The 22423-nt window shown below is 35.0% G+C and overlaps 1 protein-coding gene across 1 annotated transcript in view; it reads right to left on the bottom strand.

The window, feature by feature from the left end:
• LOC134853232 (protein dpy-30 homolog) overlaps positions 1 to 17877 on the bottom strand; it is a 104082-nt gene extending 86205 nt beyond the window's left edge. The window contains exon 1 of the mRNA XM_063869200.1: positions 17865 to 17877. The gene's annotated coding sequence lies outside the window, so the exon portion shown is untranslated. The remainder of the gene's footprint in view (positions 1 to 17864) is intronic.
• Between the last annotated feature and the right edge of the window lie 4546 nt (positions 17878 to 22423).

The raw sequence follows: 22423 nt of genomic DNA, 5'->3' as shown, positions 1-22423 counted from the left end.
TCTGATCAATGCTGAGGGATCGGTCCTAATACCTAAGCTCAGATCAGTTAGCAGGGGCATGCCCCCAACATGACGTCGCACGTCTTCCTCCCTCTGAATAGTTTCATCCTCTCCTGTTTCAAAGCGATTCTGCTGAAGGAAGTACTAGATAAGAGTATGTCTCAAATCTCTTATCTTGTTCCAGGAATCCGTAGATCGCTTCGCGTCGAATTTCCTCAAGTTCTCTCTCATCTGCTCCGGATAGCGTGTCAAATTCATCAATTATCCCAAGTTTCCATGCGTTATCGCGATCAACGTTAGAAGTGCATCTAATCGCAATTTCTGCACAGGTGAGCAGTATCGCTGGTCCTTTCGCAAAGTTCTCTGCTCCAAACGTCACGAACAGGACTGGTAACTCAACGATCGATGATTCTACGTCTGCTTGGTGGAATTCTTTTTATCAGATATCGAGAATGCGAGGGGTAAAATTTCGCCAAGAAGGACGCGGTCGTCTGGCTCCTAACCCTTCCAGCATGCTGTCAGTTCGGTCAAAGCCTTCTTCTCCCTTCACCCTCTGTATCCAGAAAGCCTCCAGGGTAACTTGGAACACTCGGTTTACGAGCTCGGCTGACTTCTCGTCAGCATTTTCGGCCAGGTTTACCTCCTTCACTAGGTAGGCATTGATTTTCCTGATCATCACTGGGCCTCGCTCGAAAGCATCCGCGCAGCATGCTGCTACTCGAGGGTCAAGTGCAGCCACTGGTTAGCTTCTGGTTTGGTTCTCAAAACCATCGCTTCCCAGTGAGCTCTGGTCTCCTTCTTGGAAATCTTTCTTCGCTCTCCTTCCTCCTTTATTTCAATTCCTCGAAACCAAAAAACATTTGACATTACTACATTACTCGATGGTTATCGTCAATTCCTGGCTTCCGTTTGAGTTGTCGACTGAAGTCGAACAGTTCAAACCCCAATACTTCGTCTAACACTAACATGTGTAGGGAATGGTTCTTAAATCCTCGCATCGCATTCGAGATATCAGACCACACCGCAGGTAATTCAGCCCTAAGTGGCCTCAGATTCTCTATCTCTGTTCCGCAATTTGGGACAGATTTGATCACATCATACTTCCCTTCCGAGAGCAAAGCCGGCTCACGGCTCTCGGTTTTATCTTGGTGAAGGCACCTATTACTTCTTTCAGGGTGTCTATTACTTCCCCCATTGATTCGAGGATATCCTTTATTGATGGCGATACAGCGCCTTCGGCTGTCGTAGGCTCTCTGAGTCTGCTCAGGAAACCCCTACTGCGTAGATGGTCGTTCATGCCAGTAAATATGATTGTGATTGGGTTCATTTCTGTCTGTCGTAGTACCCGTTTTGCCATCGACTCAGACTGCATTAGGTCCAGGTCGACCGCTGCCAATATTATATCATCAGGCCATAACAGAGACTTGGAGGTGTACACGAAGTCTGAACTCGCGACTATCATAATCTTTGCCTTCCTCATTTCTGCTTTGTCATTCAGTGGATTCATTCCTGCCCTAATACGCGATACAATTTTGGAACGCATGCATCTAATACAACCGGTAACGAAAGCAATGCTTGATATAGCGGAGGATAACTCGTTCCAGTACATTCACCGGACAATCTTGGCTATGAAACAAAACTGCAATTAGTGGATGTAACAATTTGAAAATCTTAAGGCCGCTATAGGAAAAAACAACCTTTTGATTTCTTTAAAAGTGTAGAACCAAATGAGGATAATCAAAAAAACTTTTCAGGTTCGCTGCCGGACGAAATAAACAAATAGTTAGGTTTCCCAAATACCCGACCTCAAAGTAGTTACTAATATGACACCGGAAACGGAAATACTTTTTTTGCAGAGATTTAGAATGAGAACTGTGGCGCCGAGAAAGACAGGTGCAACAAGGCTCAAACGCTTAAAGCAAATTGTTTCAATTCTATCATGATGAAAACAACAATGAACTCCTGTTTGCACTGGTAGATGACAATATGTTTGGTGGAGCGCTTCCTACAAACCTTAAAAACACGAATAAGTGTAATGGAAACAGATCCACAAAAACACAGCGTACAAATTGGTTTCGGATGCAGTTGAACTAACAAAAACAATGAAAGTTACACCACGCGATGCTACAAAGTTTTTTGCCGCTCGAGATTCACAAGGGTAAATTGGCAAATAAAATCTCATCAAACAGCCATAACAAGCAAACCAAAATTTTCTTTGTTGGAATATCATAAGACTGCCTTACAAAAAGGTAAGAAAAGACATCAGAGAAAAGAACCTTGAGAGTCAGCCACTAAATCAGAGCAGATGCACTGCAAAGATTAAACCCCAAAATAAGCAGCCAGAACAACTGGTACAAAGCACCTGTTTGACACAGAAAACAACCGGTAAAGACAACACTTGTTAACTTGAAAAACGAACAGGGGAACTCCCCAAAGCAAGGGGAGAGCGATGTAAAATACCAGCGTCATCAGCATCCGACTCGGAGGTGTCAGCATCATCATCAGAAAACGAAGTGTCGGAGCCAATCAAAAAGAACAGGGTCACCAAGAAAACTCGACCACATAACAGAGTGTCAATACGGATACGTAATTGCACCGTCTTTACGAATTGGGAACCAAATCCCAATTTTGCAGGTGGGGTCGATAAAACAAACTCCTCAGACAATCGCCAATTTAGGACGCGCCGTCCCTAAAAAGAATTGGTCGGGGCAAGTGCCAACCAGCAGGGATTAACAGTATGCTGAGAAATCCTAAGGTCATTGGAAATAAAACAAGAGCAATGGACACAAGCACAGCAATTGGGGTGGTAAAGCTAGCTATTAGCAGCGATTCAAGTGGGACAGACAAACATGCAACGAGCACTCGCAACAAAAAGTCGCCAGAAATAATCAAGTTGAAACTCAAAAACAAAAAACTCATGTTCAGAATCGACTTGTGCTTTTAATCATGACATGAGAAAAAGTTTCAATTAAAGAATATGGTCAAATTTGCGCGGAACACTTTCTTTTGAATGAGTTTTTACAAATAAGTGGTGTATATATGCGAAACCCAAATATAGAAAAGCTAATGATATGACGATTGCTACCTATGAAAATATTTTGATTTTTTCTTGTTCGACTTCGACACTAGATTGGTTGAAAAAGGTGCCAAAAAGCAGACTTTGTTTCAGCAAACTTTCAAAGTATCAAAAACTGCCAACTGTTTATTTGAATATCTACCACCGAGAGATATCTACTTCCTTGTTTATAACTCCACTCGCTGGAAATTACAATGCTAAAACTCATGACGTAGTCATCATACTTGGACCATATGTAGGTCATATTGGCATAGGTGGGTTTTCCTTGTAAAAACACTTGAGAAATTCAAAAATATTTCTACTGTATGCAATTTTACATGATTCCGCAGGTTTTCTTCACGAAGTTTATAACACTCGTCCCACTTACTCTTATATGCTGGCCTGGAACTGTAACAAAAGCCTAATTGGCCATTTGAGTGGCGAAAAATTCTGTTTATTTGTCGAACTAACGAGACCAGACGACTATCAATTGTTAGAAAGTTGAGTGAACGATCAGTCGTGCTAAGTTTAGGAAGATTTTGCTATAAATTTAATTTTTTAATTAAAAATTTAGCCATTGCAACTTATGATTATAGCGACTGTCTGTTTTTTGTACCTCTAGACGTTCTGAACTTGGTTGACAAAATGTTTGCACGGAATTCATTGAGAAAATGGTGATTATGTACATTTGAACCTCAATCAGGTTGTTCCAAGTTTTTTGCGAAATCCTATCGCCGTTTTTTACCCGAAAGGGAAAGAGAAGTCGGAAATTCTTGCAAAGTATTTGGATCGCAAAGTTGAGAACTTTGGATGTCTCCAGAGAGTGATATAAAAAAATCGTTGCCCAGAGTTGAACGAATTGAATGCCAAAGTCAAGTGGTTCAGCTGAAAAAATCAATTACACTATCTGGAGAAGAGTTGTATACTTTAAGAAGATTTTTTCCATTGATTGATCAATTCATCAAGTTTCAACCTTACAATTATAATCAAAATATTGCAAGCAAATAGGAAGTTCATCTTCCCAGTCTAGTCTCAATTCCCAAACGTCACCCCGGAATACAAATGGTCCTCAGCAACTGTGACCTTCCTGAAGAAGTTCAAAAGTTAGTAAAGGCTGAAAAAGTCAGTTATATGTATGAAATAAATGACAAGGTCAATGAAATAACTAATTTTATAACGCAGGTTATACTCGATACAAGAGTTTTTTTGTTCAGAATAAGAAAGTTTCTTGTTATGGCATCAGCATATGTTTTTTCCAACTTCTCAAGAAAGAGTTGATATAGATAATGGGTCGTACTTAGAAAGAGAGAGAGAGAGAAAGAGAGACCAAATCGACAATCTGAATTTTTTTGAAAAAGCATTTCAAGAGCCAGGTGCAAGTATAGTTACAAATTACGTTTTTGACAAAACTGGCAACGAACAAAAATCTTGGAAGTTTTGTACTGATGTTTCTGTCTCCAAATCAGAAGTGTTGTTTATGTCTCAATTGACTTTCATTTTAGTTTGACCAATTTAATGTATCTATAAAGTTTATTGGACGCAACTAATCGTTTGGTTTTCAACAGAATTTTGGTTTTCAGAATTTCCTTTTTCAGAATTTTGGTTATCAAACAAAATTTTGGTTTTCAATAATGTCTGGCAAGGATTTAGAGCGAACAAGGATCTCATCTTATTAGACTTGTAATTTATGTTTGATTCAAGTTTTTGACAGCATAGAAATGGCAGCAGAATAAATTGCTCTAAATCCAAAGCATAAATAAATCAGAGAACAACCATACGCAGTACATCTGTTGTTTGATAACTCCATCAAACCTAAAAAACGGCAAAAAACCGACTTGAGTCGTCTAGGACCCCAATTACAACAAAAACAACAACATTTACTCCAGTCATACTAACACATGAAACAAGTAACATTGCCAAAACAAAAAATAATCGCAAGAAGAAGCGCTCCTTCTCACTGAAGACAAGGAAGTAAACTGGAAACAAGTGCCGAGCCTGATGAAGCATTAATTAGTAAATATGTTATAATTACACCTCATGGACCAAATTAAACCTCAGCGTGCAAAAACAGTCAAATATCTAAAAAAAAGTCTATAAGTCCAAAGACAAGTCTAAAAAAAGAAAATTTTTTAAAAAATCAAAGCAAGTCATAAAAAACAAAAACACGTTAACAAAGTTCCAACCGGTATTGAAGCATCAGTTTAATTGTATAGTATACAGCAACAAATTAAAAAATTGTACAAGCCTGCTTCCTTACGATTTTGAGTTCTCTCAATTTTGTCGAACAGTTGGTTATCAGCAAGTACGCCAAAGTCGGGGTTCAGGCAATGATTACCAAAAAAACTCAATAGAAGCAAAAAAAGAGGTTCCACAATTCCACTTCAACATCTACAGCCATCGTTTCTCCCAAAAGAAGTCGACAAGTTCCTGCTCAAAAACTACAAAAGACAGAACCAATAGAACAGTTGCAGATAGTTAAGGAGAACTGACAGCGCACAAAGCCAAACGGGAAGAAGAGAAAAAGAAGGGAAGAAGACAATGAAGCGTAAAGAACGCCCGATAACTATTCAGAGTCTGCAACAATAGGGAGGACGAAGTCAAAAAAATAAAAGTGGTAAGTTTACAGCAGCTGATGAAAAATTATTAGAAAAACAAGTTTACAAGTAAAAATCTAGCCTTCTTTGGAAGTGTAAGGAATTCAAAAAAGGAATCAAAACTTACAATTTTTACATTGGGGGCGTTTATATACAAAAACCAAACGTTTCGTTGTAAAACACAGCGTCTCAATTAATAGTTTTTGACATAAACGAAACATGGTCAATTGATCTGGCGTATGTTCATAAACTTGGAGGTTACAACGAAAACAATAAGTATCTTATTGTTACATTAGGTTGCATGTCCCGCTTTCTTCGTGTTTCGTGTACAACCATTGAAATCAACTTATGTCATATCAACTGCAGATCTTTAAAATAAAACAGACAAAAAATCTGGGTAAAGAGGGCACTAAATTGAAGGGATCTTTCAAAAACATAATTTAAAAAATGGTGTAGAAACTTTTACAACATAAAGTAATAAAAACATCGGCTGTCGCGTAGAGGAACATTCAATCAGTTAAGGGTTTGATTTTTAGGTATTTGGAGGAAAAACGGATTCTTTCCTACAATGATAAGCTTCGACATTTTCTCAACACAAGTAACTCGAGAATGAACCGGGTTATGAAATTAGCCGCGAACAAGTGATCAAAACGTTTGTTTTTGTCGAAATTTTTTGAGAGCGCAACAATCGCTGATACTAGTTCGCCTACCAAAGTTTTACAATGGATATTTTATTAGAACGTCGAAGGATATACATAATCCTTCCCTGTAAAAATTTTCGGAATTTTCGACATACAAACAGGAAACGCACCATTTTATAAACTCATCGACGCTGATAAAAAACCAATACAAGGTAAAATTAATGAGCCTTAACTAATCAAGTTTTGGAAAAGGAATGAATGACCTGAACAATGTCTGACAAAATTAGAAATAAAAAAATTCATTTACTTTTACAATGGTGTCATCAGCCTGAATGAAATTTTTCTTTGGAAACTCGATAGCGGGCTTCGAAAATCTCTTCAGCGACAATATTGATCTAGAAAGTAAATCGAGAGTTGCATTGACAGAAAAAATGTTTCCCACTCATTTCAACAATGAAATGGATATCAAAAAAGAGTACTGCTAAAACATACAAAGTTAAAGCAAGACTTACAGTGAGAAAAGGTAAAATATCTAGCCCATAAGATGGAGAGACAGGTGAAATCACAAAGGGTGATTACTTTGAAACGGAGAAACAATTCAGCGAAATCAATCGGAAGATTGATCTTGATAGTTTCATTTACAGTGTCGACTCCATTAACAAACATTTTTCCTTATGGATGGATTATTGGAAAGACAGTACATTTGAGAGTCCACAGATTCCCAAAGATTGAGGTTTCAACCGTACACGAGAAGGAAAGATACAGCCATATTGGTTATAAACAATCCAGTTATAACCATAGCACTCTCACATCACAAAACCTTATCTCTGACTACTCTGTTGATAACTCTGCTGGAATGCAAATAATGTTTATCTACCTAGATATGATTCGTTGTCAGATTGTAGATGACATCAAAGTACCGTTATTAGGAGTCATTGATACAAATCGAACAGTGAAAAACGGTAACGCTTTCAGCATTGAACCAAATCATGAAAAAAGTTTCAGCAACTTGAATTATAAAAACACCTCGTGAATATTATCCTGAGCATTTTGATAAAGGTGCAAATAGAAACTGGTAAACTTGCACCATTACCGGAAGAAGGAAGAGGAGAAGTTGTTTTGACTTTGAATTTTCAAAGGTTTTCCGATTATGCAGGCGTACTATCATAATCAAGCGAACATGCCACAGTTCTCAGGACCTTACAGGCAGCGGGGTAATGGCTTCGGGGTTCTGGCTATGGGCATTGGACTACTAGCAATTCATTAGCTCGGATTTTTAAAGTATCGTCAGAAAAAAGGTACAAAATCAAGCAGCACCCTAGTTAATTGATATAGCAACTCGGAAGAAAACACCGAAGCAAGCATGAAAAACACACTAAAAAGCACAATCAAAAAACAAGTTGATCAGAAAAAAGAAAGACAACAAAAAACGACAAAAAGAATAACAGAAATCTCATTTCAAGCAAACGAACTCCACTGAGAAAATGCTCGAGTTTTTTCATCAAGGTGCGAAAAGATTTCTAACTTATCACCGACTGAAGCAACCCACAGCTCAAAAACTTTTTTTGAAAGACCTCCTTTACTCGTTACATTTGAAAATCCAATCACTCGCAAAATTGGTTCATTTTATTCACTGATGGTCCCATGCTTGAATTTGATGTTTTACGTGACAGAAACGAACTTTGTGATCTTCAACGAACTCACTTAGAGTTTGTAGCATGCATCGTTCAACTTAATGGTAATGTCCTGCGAAGTCCTGCTACAGACGCAGCCGAACGAGACACGCCGAATTTGGTAAAAAATCCCCTTTCATATTTGTTTTCCGAATGCACGATGAGCTCGAGTGGAGAAAAAAATCAGCGACTGATGCTATTTCTGTTAATAAAAAATCATTTCACACGGTAATGATGCAAAACAAACATGACTTGCCTGACAAAAAAATTATTATGAGGGTTATCCGTCTAGTTTTACTGGCTGACGATGTCGCGGAACGTAAGCGGATCCTAGCTGTCTTTGGAGAATTGCATTCATTTGGTAAAATTGCATGTGATTTCTTATCTTGTGACAAGGATCTAATTAGTGGTAATAAACCTAGATTTTCTTTGAGACAATCTCCTAATGACTTGGTTATTATGTCAGAGCACCGAGAAAACATTATCAGTTTCAAATCAGGCAGGCAAACCTATATAGGCGCAAAATGACAGAAACAGACTTCGCACTTTCATCGATAGAAACGAATCTGTTGAAAACAGCAGCATTCTAATGTTATATTGAAGTTTTACTTGGTACTTTTTTGGCCGCAACTGGTGTACAAAGCTGGTGAAAAGAAGATATTTTTGCCAGAGAGCAATTTGGTTGAATGATTGTGACAATGAGCACAAATACGGCTTACTTGGGTGGGTACAAATCGAACAAACCGTTTCGTTAACAAAAGTTTCGACTGTATGAAATAATTGATTACCGAAATGGTCTAGCCAATGCAGGTATACCTGTATCAACAACTAACAACCAAAAAACAAACTATAACACAATAGAGGCTCTAGATTTGTTTCCAACAGTAGTCGTGCAATGAGTTCGGCTAAATATCACAATCTTTTTAATATGTCATTTGATGTCAAGTTTACTAAGGAGACTTCACATGACCAGTTGCACCATTTTAGTAGCAAGGAAAATTGATGCACCGCTGGCGGATAATGTGTAGTTATTTTTCATGGGAGAGCGTGCATCAACAATTTTTGAGCGTTCCGTTTGAAAAATAGCCAAAAACAATATTTTGATTTATATCGAAAAAATGAAATGGTTAAGCTGCAGAATACTGAGCTTGTTAACCGATGCAAGAAAGTGAAAAACCAGTTTCGAGTCATTTTTCCAGCTTATCTAGCATTTAGAACAATTTTGAAACGCGACAAAACTCTCATGATAGTGAACGGAAATCAACTCAGTCCAGGCAGGAACTCACTATTCGCTCAAATTTGCCGGTCCAATTTTTTTTGCCGACCTTCCTGACAAGGACTACTCAACTATCGACATGTATATAAAAGTCGGAGGTATTCCATTCATGAAGGAAACCAAATACTGACGAACAAACCAAACCAATCAGCTAACTTAATATTGCGTGGACTTTATCGTAGTTTTGGTGCTCAAATTATAATTTAAACTAGATTTTCTACAGAATTTATGGTTGCAGGAAATGAATTCTTGAGTTTTGTTAAACAATGAGATGTTAAAAAATTAGTGATACAGATGTTTTCTATAACGTTTTTCATATAATTGTTTTCAAATAACTATTTTACTAACTTTTTAGCTTGAACTCAATCATTCATTGTGAGCCTGTTGAGATAAATCTTACCGATCGATTGATGGCATTCGAAGCAAAATTTATCATCTTGGCTGCATGTTCAGACGAGGTACTGATACTTATATAAAACTGAGAAAAATAAATCATCATGTTGGTTGGTAAAGATGCAATAGCAATTTAACTGTTTGCTAGTTTTAGCATTCTAACTATCGCGAATTTTAAAATCTGCAAAACCAATCTTTCCTTTTTTACAGCAACAAAAATCCTGCGCTCATGCAACGATTCCAAAAACATTGAACATGCTGATTTTTTTTTAGTTCAAATTTTTACTAACATTCGTTGTGTTTGCTGAATAATTAGGACGCTATAAATTTCAATACATACTCTACAGTTTGAAAGAAACTTAACTAATTAACCGATAAGAAATTTTTTGAAGTATATCAACTAACTCAGTTATAATTCAAATGACAAACGGTGTTGTGAAGGTTTTTTAACTTTGTTTTTTTTTGCGTAAAACGAAAACTCAATGCCTCAAGCTTAGCGAACAAAAGTGATCCAACCTTTTTTACATTTCTGAAAAACAAAGTTGAAAAAAAGAAAAAAATGTCAAAAAAAACATTGAAAGGACAGGTAGCGAATTGCGAGCAGAAAACAGAAAACAATTGTCACTTCCGGATGAAAATGTGAGTCTGTAGGTAAATTCTGATGTTTGAGTGTCGTAATAGACAATGATTTGAGTTTACATTAGTTTATTTTCTTATTGTTTTTTGTCTTTACTTGCGTAACAAAAGTAACGGAGTATTTGTGCTCGGAGGGGTTTTTCGTTCTTCAGACAAAATTCGACTTTTTAAGTGAGAGTTTTTGACGGGTTTTGTTTGTACCAGCCAAAAAATATTGTTGTCCTGATCTCAAATTTGAAACGATACTTTACTTGTGTTTCATTTTCGTAAAATTATGCGGGTTTAAACATTGCTAATATTGCCAATTTGGGACAATTACCTCGCTATATATTTCGCACTATTAAAGCGCAAGTGGATATTTAGTCAATCTTAGAAAACGTTGCAAATTGGTTGAAGGAAATATATTTGCCCTAGAGAAAACTTAGAATCTATAATTGGAAAACTCAGATAATCACTCCAACTTTTTACTGTGAATCAGAACAAAAACAAAACAGTTTTCTGTACAGATGTGATTGGAACATTTTATTAGACATCCATAATCTCTAAAAAGAAAAACCTCGTTTTTCATCTATTTTAATTTTTTTATTCGTTTTTTTAGTCGCTGGGTGCTAATTACGATGAATCAATAAATTTTTTCAAAGGTTGAATCAGAAACAATTATTGTTTGCTTAACGAAAACTCGGTTGAGAAAATTTCCAAGTGTTTAGAATTTTGTCATGTTCATAAAAAGTGATTGCGAATTTCTTTGAAACGAAAGCAAGGGGTTGCATTTTAGCAGTTCTGTCTAAAAATGAAACAAAAATATCATTCATAAGGAAGAAAATTTCAACTGATGAATTTCAAATAGTAACAATATCTAATCAGAGCTGTTACCAGGTCCAGAAAACATAAACTTGAGATTTTCATTGGCACCATGATGTCTCATTTCTTTGATAATGATGAAAATTACTAACGATGATAACTTTTTTACTATTTTACTAATGAAAAAAAACAATTGGTCAGTTTTTGCTGTTTTTGACGATGAACGTTGGTATTTGGCGAACATCATTTTCTTATTCTTGTTCCTTGGAGAAGAGAGTTCCAGGAAGCTAGAGTCGTCGACATAATTTCTCTTCAAGAGAAATGTTCCAGAACGCTGGATTGTTGGACAGGAAGTTATCTTCTTGTCATTCGACAACCAATGTGATCCCCAATGAAATCAATCAGAATCCAAAATCCAAAATGCTTTGCTATGTCAGTTTTTGTCTGTATTTGTGGAGAACTGTTTTGTGTTCAGCTTCGTCTGGGAATGGCGTGAAATTCGTGTTTGGAAGAGATGCCCTGCAACTTGGATCTGCACGTATACTTGAACATCGAGGTGGTCATTGGTCTGGTTCAATGAAGTCCGTTGCTGCGAAGTCAAGTCGTACTCTAAATCCTTTGAGTCGTGATTGTGGACGGCATGTCGGTTGTGTTTTTGAGCCATTCTTTTGTTCAAGTTGTGATGGGATCATCTAGTCTTTTGGATGTTCGCCTTTGTTGTTATGTATGATCTATATACTGCATATTATGATATAAATTTTCTAATTTTTGTTAATTGGTTTCAGTTATTATCTTAATTAGTTGTTTTCACAAAAGCGTTTTAATTTAGTTCAGTTATTTTGAAGAGTTACTCACCTGTGAGTACCTCTCATTAAAAATAGGAGTGTGGTCACAAAGCGTGGGTATAGCGCGCTGGGTTAGGCCGGCTATAAGCATGCTCAGGACGTCCTCTCTGGTGGGTTAGGCCAGGAGTGGGAGTATGATTTCGTGCTGTTTCTTTGAGGGGTCCTGTTTTGTGTTAACTTTACATGTTGGTTTTTTCTGGTCTTTCTTGTGTTACTTTTGGTTGTGTCCTTTTTTCAAAAATCAAATCGTTTTTGGTTTGGGTTTGTCTTTCGACTTTTTTGTGTTTTTTATTATTTCTTTTGTTGACTTTATAATAGTCTTCAAAAGATTAAATTATCCAGTTTTAAACTGGGTTAATCCGGTTTGGGTACCGTTAGTTTTCTTTTCTTATTCCTGCTGTTATTTTATGATTTGTGGTGTTTAGTAATTTGCATTGGTTAGTTTGGTGTAGTGTATAACTCCATTCCAACCGGGTTTAAGAAAAGTTGGAAACTTGTTGTCATTAGTTGGAGTTGTTGTTATTGAAAACTTGAAACATAAAATCATTATTTTAAACAATCTTCGTGGGCAAGCTGTGCGAGTATGGATAGAATTCTTGTGCGAATGAATGAAAACATTGAAAAGGTTAGTACTGCTTTCTCATTTTATGAACTTGTTGCTTGATTTTTGAATTTTACTACATTTGGGGAAGTGTAAAACTATAAATTTAATTTAACTGCTTCTTGGTGAAATAATTTATAAAAAAATTACTACATTGGGTGTGAATATTTCTACATTATTTAGTGCGAAAAATTTAGTATAGCAAAAATGTTTTAAGAAATAGGTTTTAGCAAAAGAGTTTTACATGAGTCTTTTTTTAATTTAACAAATTTATATTTTTTTATTTTTCTTTTTTCGTTTTTTTTGTAGATGATGGTGATGAAAAGACTAGAAAAGAATTCAAACATTGTAGAATATGGTTAATTCAAATTGATTTTATTAGTTAAGGTATTTCAATTATACTTACCTTAGTCGTCGGGGAAAAAGCCGTGTGGGAAGATTTCTTGCATGATATCGGATGTTGTTAGTAACTTAGCTAGTATGCGTATGATAATTTTAGTTTGTAGCAGTGGCCAAAGCAATCAAGTGCTTTGATGATATTTAGTTCTTCGGTGCCTACTGCGAACTCATGAGGTGTGTTTTGTATTAGATTGAAAATTGTGTGATTATATTTAGTATTGTGAATAAACTCTACTATGGGGATTTCAACAGGTTTTATGAATGGATGCGGGATGATTAAGGGTCTTGATTCTTCGTCTTGGAAGGTCCTTTTGATGGGGCAAAATATGTACATTTGGGTGATGGGATGGTAGTTACGGAGGATGCCGTGGAGGTTAGTATTTTTAATGCAATATTTAAAATTAAGAAAAAATTTTGACTTATATTTTGAGTTAATGAACTGAAAACGATGGTGGGGTTGTCGTGATGGTGTGTGTAGATCGAAGTGGTTTTGTATAAAACGATAATTTGTGTAAGTTTGTGTCTGTTTAGTGCGTAACATAATATCGTGGGAACAGTGCAAATCGCGTTCCTGTGATGAAAGAAGGTGAAAGGTTCGTGTAAATAATTGAAAATGGTTGTAGAAGCTTTGGTATGCCTGAGTGTCAATTAGTGCTTCGGAAATTATATGATCGAGCTTTTTATCAAAAATATTAAAAGCGAATAGGTATGATGTGTTAATGAAAAATTTTTTGGTAAGTTCTGGGTTGGCAAAGCGGTCTTCATCTAAAAATTGATCTTGGTTAGGGCGTATGATGATGTGATCGTAATATTCAATGGTGAAATCGTTAGCTCGGGGTGCGATGATTGTTTTTAGTAACTTTTTAAATCCAACATATGTGAATTGTCGAGGTGTTAGAGTTGTTGTGAGTTTGTATAGTATATTTTTGCATTTTTCATTTTCAACTTGTGTATTATTAAGTGGTAGAAAAAGAGGATTAGTATAGTGGTAAAAGGATGTCCAAGGAAGTGTTGGCATTAAAGCATGCTCATCAACAAAATTTTTTGTGTCATTATTAGTAGTAGAGGTATTTAAATTGTATTGTGGAGAAGATGGTAAGTTTATTTGAAGGAAGGTGTTTGTATTTGTGTGTTGTGGGTGGCAAAAATTTTCTTTGGCTGTTCCGGGTTTGGTTTTGAATGGGTGATTTGGGAATTTTTGTTTAAAAGTGCGATAAGCTCGGTTAGTGCTAGTGGATGTTTCAGTGGATGTGGATGATTCAGCTAATGATGGGCTGTAATCTGATAGCGGTGTAGGTGTTGGTGGGCTTGATGATGTGTTTATGGATGACAAGTGATGGATGCTAAGAGTATGGGGTTATGTCATTTGTTGTTGTAAGGTAATAAAGATATCGAGTTCTGAGGAGATTTGTACAGTATCTGGGGAGTTATTATTTGATCTTTCAGAAAGAGATGGGGTATAGGTTGGGGTAACTTGGGAAGCATAAGAGGGAGTGGATGACTGGTTTGAATGGGTTCAAAGGTTGGTTGTGAAGAAATTGAGGGGTTGGTCTGGGTATGGGTAGATCGAGATGGTTCGGAGTCTGCGAATTCATCGGGAGTTTCCATGTCTGAGTTGTTAAATTGTGAGATAGTATGAAAAACTGAAATATCTGAGTTAGTGTCTGAATTCGCGCTTGATGGTATATTAATAACTGGGAAATTGGGTGGCGAGAAAGCGAAAAGTGGAATAATGGGGATTGGGTTTTGGAGGTTGGCTGAGTGGGAATTTGAGCGATGGAGGTCTCCAATTTGTCGGCTCATCGTGGGCTAAAAAAATGATTATGTTGAGACTGAAAAGTGGTGGTATGGAGTTGTTCAATAATTTTTTCATATGTATTATCATCTTGTGAATGATTTGCGTTATGTGTTGAATGGGGCTTTGTGTTGTATTTTGTCTGAAATTTGGGTTATGTGTAATTGCTAAGTTTCCAAAACTTCAGGGAACTAATGATAGTGGGTGATTTTGTGGTAGGGCTGGTATTTGTGGTGATATAGGTGATGTGTTAACATTGTTATCTTCTTCGTCGTATGTATTTGGTCTTGTGCCTAATTTTGTGTTATAATCTTTTATTTGTGCGTCTAAAAGTATTTTGTTAATTGATGATGAAAATATTCCGAAAAATCCTGCAAATATTATACGTGCTACACTTGCTTGGCGGCTTACTTGTGTGTGTGTATAGCACATGTATTATAGATTCCTTTTAATCGTGAGAAAAGAAATCCTATAAAATTAAACATAGCGTATAAGATAGTCAATCTTTGTAAGATGTAGTAGCGACATCCTAGAAAGGCGAGAATTTAGTTTTTTAATGTTACAAAACTAAAAATATTTATAGGTGAAATATCTTGCGGTCTGTAATTTTCACCGTTTAAATATATGTAATCTTTAATATCTTTAAAATATCCGCTGTAATCTTGCGTGTAGATGTCTGCAAATCCTGCGGTTTCGGCAAGTTTTTTTAAATTTTGGTCGATTGATTGTCGTTGTATTGTAACCATTTGTGTGAGTAGTTCTTGAAATTGTTGTGTTCTAATAGGATGTTGTATATCAGATTTAGAATAAATTCCAATTGATTGTAAGTTAAAATTTGGATTGCGAGCAATAGCTCTGATATTTTCTGGTGAAAATCTCTTTAGTGGTTGCATTAATGTAGGATATGGTTTGAGTAGATAGTAATTATCTTCGTCGGGGTTTAGTTGTACGACATTGTGGCTATTTTCTGATCCACATGGGACTGCGGTATCCCAAAAGTATGTACATCCTGAAAGTGTATCGACAAAATGTACTTTATTTTTGTAGATTATGGGGACTCTTTTATAACAACGCTTATCTTCGAAAACGTATAATGGTGATTTTTTTTTTGGTGCAAGTATGAAAACATAAAATATTTCCTTCGTAATCAAGAAAATTTGATCTATTTCCTGATAATAAATATCCTGCGTAGGGTATTTTTAATACTGCTAATGCGAGTGATTGTAAAATTTGAGTCCTTTCCAATTCGCATAAATGATGAAGTGTTTCTAAGTCAGAAAGTGACATTTCTTGAAAGATTCTACTAATTGTGTTCTAATTTCATGTCTAAAAGAATGTCATAGTGTATGTTTCCAAAGTAGGTGTTATTCATAAGTGATACTTCTTGTAACCGTGTACTTTTACTATCAGATGGCGTTAGTTTTCCACCAGGTCGGCCATTACTTTTATAGAAGTTCACTGGGATGTATGATGTTCCTTCGTTTATCTGGTGACTTATTGCATATGGGTCAAACTTGATTTTTCCATTGGTCATGTCGAAACCTTTTTGTGTTCGACAATTATTTCTGAATATTGTGTTTTGTAAAGTGGATTTGTATATTTACATGCAAATTCTCTTTATTGATAGCTCTGAAAACGTGTTAATTTATTTTCTGTTTTGTGTGAATTTTTGAAATTAAAACTTCTTTTGCGAGATGGGTTCACTTGTTCGTATGGAATTGATTCGATAAAATATTTTTCATGAAATTTTATCATTCGTGCGTGTATTTTTGCTACTTGAAACGTAGTGCATGTATCTTCGGGAAACCCAAGGATTGTTGCTTGGGTTCTTGTTGTGGGGTCACAATAACCTTGATCATTTTAACAATGTAATTTAATTCCTTGATAGATCGTTTTGTTATCTGATAAATCTCGTGTGAGTTGTTTTTTTTTTCAAGTTGTATTTTCCAATCAAAAAACATTATTTCTTGATAACCTTCATTTTTTGTGTCTGCCTTGCAGTTTGAAGGGTTATTTAACCCAATGTGTGGTATCCAATGTTTTTCGTGTATATCATAAGTTAAAAGTCCGTGTGCCCCATTATATGTGTAATTTTTGTCTAGTTTTATATGTCATTGATATCGTTCAAGTTCTGCTTGATGTACAGAGTCGGCAAAGACTTGGAAATTTACTAATTTTCTGTCTGAGTGTTTATTTCTTGTTAGGTTTAATCTGAGTAGTTCGTTTTTACAATCATCGGGGCTGAGATGTAAAAGTCTTTCTTTATTACTTTGGTAAAATGATTCGTGATCAAGTCGGTTTTTATTCCCGTGAGAAACTTAAGAACAATGTACTTTCTTTTCGGAAAATGTTGCAGTAAACTTATATCCTGTGATTGTCATTGCTCGGGCTTTGGAATACAATGTTGCTTCTAAGTTTGTAGTTTCTATAGCTTGTGGTTCTGTTTCGCATTGTGTTATTTGATTTATTGCATACTTGTGTAGTGTTTTTTGTTCGTTTTCTTCACAATCATAATGTGTTACTAATAAACCCTGGGGTCCTGTGCAAGGAGATGGATTTGTGTTTTGGTCGGAAAATATTAGGGAAAAGATGTGTTGAAATGTTAGTATCTTTAAAATATACATGTGTATGATAATCCAGAATACGGGTTAGAAAATGTTATGTTTCCGATTGTGTTTTTTGTATATCTATCGTATTTATATATTACTTCAGTCGTTATAAATGGTGGTGGTAACGTTTGAGCTGTTATGTTTGGTGGATTTAATGGATAGGGATGTTGTACAATATTATTAATTTTAACTGTTATTTCCAACTTTAATTGAAGATTGAAGACTGTTTTGTTGTAATATTTGAACGTTGTGTTCTCGGATATTTTCGCGGATATCTGGTCTATATTGTAATCAATTAAGTGCCCAACTGTTTAGTCGGTTGCTTTCGTTATGTTGTCCGAATAATGGAGGAGTTGCTACAAATGTGTTCCAATCTAATCTTAGGGGTACATTGGTAGATTGTTCACTGTATCGAGCGTCAATATTGTTTGGAATATTTAATGGAAAAAACGATGGTGAGATTTGACTTATTGATGGTGTCGAGGGAAATGATAATGTTTCTCGTAAGGTTGATAATGCTGTATCCGATGAAGTATCTATTGGGTCATTTAATAAGTTTGGTTCTCCTTGCGGGTAAGATTGTGTTGCCCAATAAGGTAGTCGTTCGTTGGGATTAGGGGGGTTAAAAGGATTTTTACGTATTTGTGCGGATGTTGGTGTTGATCCTAGATAGTCTGACGGAATATTAGATGTACTTTGTTGTGAGGTTAGCGTTGGAGTATCTGGTATTGTAACACTAAAGGTTTCTGAGCTTGATGGTGTTGAAGATTGAGGTATGCTAAAAGTAATTCTAGGAGTTTGAAAATTTCTGTTTCTTCCTGGGTGTATATTCTGTCTTTTTACTTCAATTGTATTTTGGTTTTGACTAATGTGTCGGATTCGATTTAAATCTTGTTGCAATGTGGGATACAAGTTATATGTTGGTTCACTTAGTGATGCTTGTCGCTGAACTGGTTCAAGTGGTTCAGATAAGCGGGCGTGTCGTTCAAAAGTGTACGGGTTGTGTTGAAATGAAATGCGTTTGGATGTTTGGGGGTTTGGGTATTTATAGCTACTATTGGGTTTTCTTGGGGAAACGTCGGTGAAGACGGTTTTGGCGGTGGTTGGTTAGCAATTTTGAAAGTGTGTCCGATTTATAGGCTTTTTAGTTGGAAGATTTATGTTTATTGTAATATTCTTCGATGAATAGATTTAAAAGGATTGTTGCTAAGGCGAATGTAACTTTTGCCTTTTTTACTTATTTGCATATTGTCATGATTAGGTATGATAAAAATGTGAGAAAAATTATGAATAGTAAAAAAAAATCTCTTCTACTAAAAATTGTTCGTATCATTTAAATAGACTTTAAATTATCGTACCTGTAGATGTGGTCAATGATTTGGGAAAGTTGGGAATATGTAAAAATTAAGTTGGTGTAAAAAATTAAAAATATATTGCAAAAAATTTATTAAAATGATTATAAAAGCTTCAAAAGTTTCAATAAAAAATGTTATCAAAAGTTTAAGTAGAATAAAAAGATTAATGAAAAAGTTTATGATTAAGTTTTTAAAAGTGTTGACTGTTAAGGAGAAAAACATGTAAGAAATGATTCGTTCGTCGAATATTTTTTGAATTGCTGGTGCGAAGTTCAAGTGTGGTCGGATTATTTATTGATTTTTTGACAAGTGGGTTGAGCTTCCTGAAAAACTGTTATTTTATGCTAATAATTATGCTAATATTAGAGCTAACTGTAGAAAAACAGTTATTTTATGGCGCTCGGGAGGTCTTCTTTGCTTTATTTTTTTTTGGTGGGTAATCTGGGATATTTTTGAAACATTTGTATTTTAGGCCAAATGATCATGGTTCTTTTTTACTTTAGGCTAATTTGCCATTTTTGGTTGGAGGGTTTTTGAAGGCTAAGTTGGGAAAATATTGTTGATCTTTGCATAATTAGATAGGGGAGGGTTGTAATATTATCTTGATATTTACTTTAATTGTCAAATTTTAGCAAGTTGCTTATTTTTGACCTGGAGGTTGTTAAGTTATAGTTATAGATATGCCTGAAGATTAATGTCGGTCGGCTAGTAGGTTGGTATTAGAGATATGTAAGGTGGCTGATTTGAGTGAATTCTATTGGCTGAATTTGAACTAGAATTACGGCGAATGTTTCAGCTTGTTAATTTGAAAATGTGAAAGTTCAAATTGATTGAGATGTGTATGAATTTTTTAAAGAAGTAAAAGTTCATTTTTGAAATTCAACTTTCTTCAATATTTTAGATTGTGGGATGAAAGTTTTGTAATTTTTTCGTGGTTGATTTCTAAGTCGTGATGATTCTCTATGTTCAGATTTTTCTTTTTGTTCTTGTGGTAAGATTTTTTCTATCATTTTACTATTTTTTCTTTCTTTTTCTGATTTATTTGGGTCTTGTGGTCTTACATCTTTGCTAACTGTGCTTTATTTTTGAGTTTGTTTATGATGATTATCATCATTTACATTTGTTTCTTCTTCTATTTGTGTATTGTTTCGGATAACTTTTAAACCGGTGAAAGAATATAATTGGGTTAATTCGCGTAAGGCGTATTCTTTCGGGTAATAAAGTAATAAATTGTTACGATGTTGAACAATTTTCTTTTTTTGTTGAATCTGTAAATTATATGTTACTTCAGTGGGTTTAGCAATTATTTGGTACGGTCCTTTTTGAAGTGGTTGTAATTTTTTAGAGATTCCTTTTTGGGTTTGGAAATTAGGTATTAAAACCAATGTTCCAATTTTTAAATCTGTGGCTGGCATGAAACGTGAATTTATTTGGTTGTTGATGTTTTGCCTTTGTAACAATTTCTTCGTTACTTTTTAGTAGATTTCATTTTGTTTTTTATTTCTGTTTAAAATCCATTCGGTGTGTGTACCGGAGGCTATTTTAAGAATTTGTGGGTGATGAAAATGATCTTCATCATGTGTGTGTGTAATGGTAGATTATAGAATATTGAATCTTCTTTTGGTTTGCAATGTCCTTGTGCATTTTTGTGGGCATTTGCTGTGAACATAATTGGTTTTCTTGGTTTTTGATTAAAAACCATTTCATATGGTGACATTCCTGAAGTTGTCGTTATTTGTGAATTGTATGATAAGGGAAATAATTTTACATCTGTTGACCATTCTGTGTATCGTGTATCGTTTCCATTTATGATACATCTAAGGTATTTTTGTAATGAACGGTTCATACCTTCAACTAATCCGTTTGTCCAAGGCGCATGAGATGTATGTGGTTTATGCTTAATATTGTATAAATGACATAGTGTGATGATTTCATTATTAATTAATTCTGTACCGTTGTCTGTTACTAAAATTTCGAGTAATCCAAATTTAACTATCCAGTGTTCGTAGAGTGTTGTGTAAGCGTAATAAGCATTACAGTGTGGTACTGGGTTGAGTGCTACATAGTGCGTGAATGCATCAACAATGACCATAATGTAAGAATTTCCTTCGGAGGATGGGGAAAATGGTCCTTTTGTGTCAAATGATATTCTATGACTGAAGTATAAATTTTGTCCTTTAAGATCTTGTTTTTGTGCTATTTGTTTTTTGATTTGGACAAGGCTTGTTCAATTGACTTTTTATACAATCTTTGCATAATACTTTCATCCAAACTGGAGCGTTTGGAAAATAAAAACTTTGTGTTAAATTCGAATATGTTTTTTGTGATCCGGAGTGTCCTTTTGTATTTTGTGTAAGAGAAATGTTGAATGCTATCAATATCATACTTAAGAGGAGACAGGGAACTTTAGAATCATCTAATTGTTATTTTAAAAGTTCCGTATTTTCATTTATTGTTGTGTTATTAAATTTTTGTGTTTGTTTCCTAAAATTGTGGTATCAGCTTTTGCTGGTTTTGTTTCATATTTGTGCCATGATTTAAGTTGTTTTATTACAGGGTCGAAATTTTATTCTCGTTTCAAAAGTTCAAGTGTAATTTTTTTTGTTGGTGGGAGAAAAATATTGTCAATTTCTAGTTATGATGAGGAAATTGTGTCAAGTGGGTCATGAAGGTTAGAAACTTGATTTATCGTATATTTTGAGTCGTTTGTTTGTGGTCCTGATAAATTTGTTTTATCGGTTAAGTTCTCTTTTTCAATTAGTGGAAAAAGGTCTTTTTTATGTGGTTGTTGTTTGATTTTTTTTTTGCTGATTGTTATTTTTTATCCATTGTGAGTATGGAATTAGTTTAAACGTAGATGTACCTAATAAATCAACTTCATAGTTATTAATTTGGCAATCTAGATAGAGTGGGAAATGTTGTAAACTATTTATTTGTGATTGATCAATGTCAGTTTTTACTGCGTATTTACATTCTAATCGGGGTGATGTTTCGTCGTTCGCGAGATAAAATTTAATATTTTTTGGTATTTTGACTGTAGTTTTTCGTGTAAGTAATTCTGGTGGTGTATTTCTACTGAATGTGTCTGGTAATGCAAGGTTTTTTCCTGCTGTCCAAACTATATGTAAGTTTGGAATTTCATTAAAATTAGTTGAAATCTATAAACTCTATGATTTGGATTTGATTTTTGTGTAAAAAGAATTATAATTGGCTTATGATCGGTGAAAAAAACTGTAAGATGTTTTGATCCAAGTATCAGGAATTCGTATTCTTTAAGTGTGTATATTATAGTTGTGTTCTGCAAAATAATTTCTTGTGAACGTTTTTCGTGGTTTTGATGGCTTTTTCATTGGTTTATATGTTTGGTAATCCATATGTGAATATTTAGGAGCAACCGAGGGTTTTACGGTTGATTGTAAGGTTACTTGTGGTAGTGTTGTATTTCTATTTTTTGCTGTTGTAAGATTTGGACGTATCGTTGAGATACTTTGTTGTGTAGTTGTTACTGTTGTGTGAACTATTTCTTCATTTGTGAAGTGTGATGGTGTTTGAATATCTTGTTGTGTAAGGTTTCTAGTTCCATTGAGGTTTTCTTGATGTATTACTGTTGAATTTAAGCTATTATTTTGTGTGTCGGGCAAAAATATATTATAATTTAAAGGTGTTGCATCAATTGTTAATGGTATTATTTTTACATACTCTGGGTGAAGAGATATTGTATCTATTGCTTGACCTGAGATATCAGCTGGG

Source organism: Symsagittifera roscoffensis, chromosome 8 (genome assembly GCF_963678635.1).
Source record: "Symsagittifera roscoffensis chromosome 8, txSymRosc1.1, whole genome shotgun sequence".
NCBI classification, from domain to species: Eukaryota; Metazoa; Xenacoelomorpha; order Acoela; family Convolutidae; genus Symsagittifera; species Symsagittifera roscoffensis.
Note: the sequence above shows the minus strand (reverse complement) of the source record. Positions and strands in the feature narration are given on the sequence as shown.